A 5,304-nucleotide genomic window follows, 5' to 3' on the forward strand; every position below is an offset into this window, starting at 1 on the left:
TGAAACAAAGCATTTATAGGCCGTAATAACCTTCAGCGCTTACTTGTGTAAACATGATCAAGTGCAGCAGCACCGAGATGCGAAAAGAAAACATGGTAATAAGAACTTTCCTGACGAACGGCGGCGATTCATTGCCGCCGTTGCTCCCGCTCATGAGGCCTCGCGGTAAATCATTAGAATCGTCGCGCTGACAGGTTTTGGTGGATATTTGAGCACCATCCACGCAGAGATTGTTCTTCGACATCCGTTGAAGCTTTCGCCACCACAGACAAGTGACGTGTGTTGCTTATTTGGCTCCGTAAACGTGAATCAAACAGAGAATAATGAGATATGACGCATAAAACTACGGCATACGGCTGCCTCCTTTGCCGAGTGCACTTAGCAAGGTTGCCATTAGTGGCGTTTCCGTCGGCGCGCACTACGCGTATAGCTTGTCGTATGGAGGTTACAGGCGGTGACACGTGCTTTTAGTTGTGCTTATGTGACGGATCTTGATATAACATTGCGGGTAGATATACTGGGTGCTTCAGTTAACTTGGGCTAAACTTTCATAATATGCAAATGCTACGTAGCTGGACAGAACCAATGTAATGTTGTTTACCGTCGCTTGGAGATACTCAGACTATTTTTTGCATTCCGCCTAATTTGATAATAAATACTGTCAATGAGAAAATTGTAGACCAACATGAGAAACTGCCGATACAGCTTTCTGTTGCTCAATACGTCCTATATTAACGTGTTTTTTCCGAGCGTGAAAGGAGCCCGCGAATACACTGGGGGTAGTGCTTGGGCTGGTGATCCTTCGGCCATAGGGACGAGTATGTCCAGGAGTATTAGCGAGAAAAAAGGGGTTTATTTTACAGCATTAACAGTGGCTCCAGATAAGGCAGCGCACTCTATGTAGGAGCACTTTGACTGTCTGACTCACTACATAGCTCAGCACACATGAGAACACGTCAGGGCACACCTCACTGCACCCAAGATGTCCGCTTATAAAACAGACGTCTTCCCTAGTTGACCCGACTAGGGAATCTGATGACCTTGCTGTGGCCAATCAGAGGGGCCGTATATTGTTAACAGAACTCCGCCTCTAATGTTGCACCGTCACGCTCGCATTTGCCGCAAAAGCGTGGCCATGTGGGAAACCGAGACCGTCGCCGTTCCCACGGTGGCAATTCCAAGAAGTTGGCCCCTCGCATCAATCAGTGGCATCTCAGCGACGGTCAGCTTGTCATGGTCGGGGTCGGGTACTGTCGCCAGGTAGGAGGCCGCTGATGAAGGGGGCGGCATCGGGGCAAACACCCAAAAGATGCGCACTGCCGATTTGGGGTGCTTGTTTGCCCGTCACCATCGGTGTCGGGCACTGTCGCCGTCTGGGTGACGCTGATGAAAGGGGCTGCCCGATGGAAACAACCAAAATGCGCCCTGTCGATTCAGGACGCAACAACGCAAAGTGCCTCGAGCGATCAGTCACGGGGAAATTTTGCGTGTATCCGCCGGACTTCTTTCACGCTCTTTTCTTTTCACGCTCTTTTCTTTCTTTCGTGCATAGCTGCAACGGTGTTCCATTTGGCGAGGTCGAGACCTGCTTGCGGGCGGTAGACGATCTTAAAGTCCTCTAGTGGCAGGGGCATTCTAGATCTGCGCTGTTGCTGTGACGGTGCTGGATTGGACGTCTGCTCATTAGTTGGTTTTGTTGCCAGCGTGTTTATATTCGTGGTGTCCTTCTTGCCCTTTTGCTCCTCGTGAGCCAGGCGCTTTCCGCTTCGATTGTTCTGCCACTTTCTGCATCATAGTTCCACATATCTTTCCCGGTGTTTTCTTCCCTCCGGTTCGTTTGCATTGCATTTGTTTCCTCCACTTTCTGGTTCTCTGTCATTTCGCTTGATGCAGCAGCCTCTCGGCTCATCGTAGTGTCCGTTTGCATTGCATTTGCTTCCTCTTCTTTCTGCGCCTTTGACATTTCGCTTGCTGCAGCTGCCTCTCGGCTCATCGTAGGGGCTCTTCACCGCGGCGTGGGCGAGCGCTCGTGCGCTCGTGCTCATGTGGCGTGCGCCGCGATGGCGTTTCCTCCAATGGGATTGCGGGGGCTGCTTTGGCGTTGGGCTTAACTAGATGGGTGTGCGGTCGATTTGATATTTTGAAATAAGGTGCACTTACCCGAAATAGGCTATTGTCCGGCGATTTCTCTGGTCTTGCCGGTTGCACCGGTGCAAAACTTAGATTCGTCACTGGCCTTGTTCCGGGGCGAGAAGCACGAAAAGCGGGAGCCCATGTGAGACACGTCTGTTCTCCACGGCCCCCTGGCGGCGAGTCTTTCACGCTCAGAAAAACTTATGTAGCACGTATTCAGCAACTGAAATCTGTATCGGTATTTTTTCATGTTGCTCTACAATTCTCTCTTTGGCACTTTTCATCTAAGTATAACAATTGATAAGTTCATTATTTATTAAGGCTAATTATCTAATCAGGCGGGATGCAAAAAATAGTCTGAGTATCTCCAAGCGACGGCAAACATTACCTTGGTTCTATGCAGCTACGTAGCATTTGCATATTTTTAAAGTTTGGCCCAAGTCAACTGAAACACCCTGTATTGCCTTGTTGTGTATCAATAAAGCTTAGATGCAAGTCAGTGTTTGTCCGGTGTCCCTTTTCGTTTTGTGTGTTGTCTGTTTGCGCTGTCAAAAAGGCAACTTCAAGAGACTGTAAACTGTGCACTCTTATTCCTTTGTATGTTTGATAGCCCATTCAATATAACCTAAATCATTTGCATATTATTCCTTAAAGGAGTGCTGACACAAAAATTTTCAATATTGTTTTTTCTGCTGTAATTATTTACAGCGTGACAGGTAATTATTTGGGGTCTTGTTTGTAGTTACCATGAAGTCCAAGTTTCAGTTTCAGGGAGCAACGATATGGGAAAAGGACACTACACAGTGGGCACGTGATCGCACAAAACTGTGAAGTGCGCACACCAGCACGGTGGCCAGCGTGCGAGCTTCGTGTTGCCCCAAGCCTGATGCTGCGCCTGCACGTGCTTTGCGAAGTCGTCGCCATCATCATCGTCGTCCTCGTTTTCGTCATCCAGCGGCTACCATTTTCCTCCAGGTGGGAGTTGCCACCGTATTAGACATGGCCAACTACTGTTGATTCGATCCACTACAAAGCAGCGACTCGGAAAGTGTGGCCAGCCACAGCTATATGAATATGCCTATACACACCGCTACAAGTTGTACGAACCATTCGTCGATGGAGCTTTGGGAATGAGGCATATTTCGTGGCAGTACACAAGGTGGGGTAAAAATCGGCTCAGCATCAGGCTTGGGGCTACGTAGTCTTGGTCGAAGATAATCGGACTGCTCTAAGGTCGGCGGGTGTTGTTTATACCATGCACGCCTCGTAATGAAGCAAGCAAATCTGGCTGCTCTTCAACGGGGTCCATTCTAAGCGTCCACTGGCGCGCACGAACTGGGACCACTTCTGCCGCTTATCGACGCCGACGCTGGCGAACGAGCATGCCAGGCGAGCAGGCGATCGCTGGGAAACGGTATAGGCCTAGATCGCTGCCCGTCTGATCGGAGGCCGACGGCTTTAGCGATCCGTCCGCAGCTTGTAATAAAGCGCCTATATTCAACACAATCAACGTCTGCACATTTATGTCGCAATACAGTTAGTTTTGCCGACGCCGTGTGTAGCAATGTGAAAACACGTTAGCAAGGCGAGCCACTTCGCAGAGACGATTGCTGCGGCGGTTGCGCTGACCGCTTGAGAGCAAAAATTACGCCAACGATTTACCGTATCGCACAACGTTTTATAACATGCGCACTTTCGAGGTCACTCTACTCTAAGAGTTATTTAGTGTCAGAGACAAATTGAGCCTATTTTTGTGCTGCCGTCTGCGGCGAAAGAAGTCAGCGTCTCGACAAGGGAGAAACAAAAAGCACCGGTACCATCGGAGCGGCGAGAAATTTGCTCGCCGGCCCCGCTCCAACGGCAGCGCGAACTCGTGACGTAGCTCGGTTGTTTACAATCCTTGCTCGATGTCAATGTCGCGAGGTGCTGTGCTTGGCAGTTGGCTGCGCGCACGTACTTTAAAATTGATTTTAAATAGGTTCTAAGCTATATTCGCCGATAATATTTTGTAGACGATGTGTGTGTGTGTCCACCTATAAATTGATCTCACAAGTTATCTCGACTTCAAATTTTTGTGTCAGTACTCCTTTTAACTAGACTACCAATTAGGTCTCAAGCATTTCTTGCAATTTCTCTCCTGCACTGTTGAACAAGACGTCTTTTGTACACCGGAGGTCACTGAGATGTCCTGCATTGATCCTGACACTATAGTCTTTCCAATCTAGCATCTTGATTACTTCTTGCAAGCGTTCAGTGAATAACATTAGAGAAATTGTGTCGCCTTGCCTGACGTCTTTCTTAATGCGTATTTATTCTTTTCAAGACTGGTATCTGTGTAGATATTTCCTAAGACATCCACATATGCTTTCTTTACTTCTTGACTATGCAGTGACTCCATGACTGCTGGTATCTCTACAAAATGAAATACCTTTGAGTAATCTATGAAGAGCATAATAAAAGGTCAGTTATGTTCCGCAAGCTTCTAAGTTACGTAACTGATGGCGTGTAACTCTTTACGACAGAACGTTTATGGGAAAATTTTCAGAACGAGGAGTCGATAGTAATGTTTAATTGTTATGTTTTTACTTCGAACGCTTCTTTAAAGCACCAACAAAATTTAGTCGAATTACGTCATTACCCATATGCAAAGACGGACATCATTTGCAAGAAAAATCAAAGCAATCCATTCCCTAATGAAACAAATTAAATTGGTTAAGTTCTCAGCAACAAACTTTAGGACGCATATTTATATTGTGAAGTTGAGTGGAAACTGTATTGGAGCTATGAGACATGCCCTATTGAAGGGTTTGTAATAATTTTGACCACCAGGAATTTATTAGTATGCGCCAATGTATTTGCCTGCCGCCCATGTTCGAATACGTGCGCCGTAGCAGGCAATCTAACACGCAGCCAATGACCTAAGATTTTACTTGCAATACTTTTTGAGATCTTGGGAGCCAAAACCTTGCCTAACCTGTTAGCCGTTTTTCTATTTATGGCAGCCTTCCTTGCTTCCTATATCATGGCGCATACCCAATACGGGGGATTAGCCAAGAAGCTGGCGGGCAGCCATCCTTAGCCTTGGCAGGCAGTGAGCGTCGTCTTCATTGTTGCTCCAAGGTCGATCCAAATGGTCGCGAAGCTTCGGGCAAAAAGCGGTTCAGAACGAAT

The sequence above is a fragment of the Dermacentor silvarum genome, unplaced genomic scaffold (genome assembly GCF_013339745.2).
Source record: "Dermacentor silvarum isolate Dsil-2018 unplaced genomic scaffold, BIME_Dsil_1.4 Seq297, whole genome shotgun sequence".
Classification (NCBI taxonomy): Eukaryota; Metazoa; Arthropoda; class Arachnida; order Ixodida; family Ixodidae; genus Dermacentor; species Dermacentor silvarum.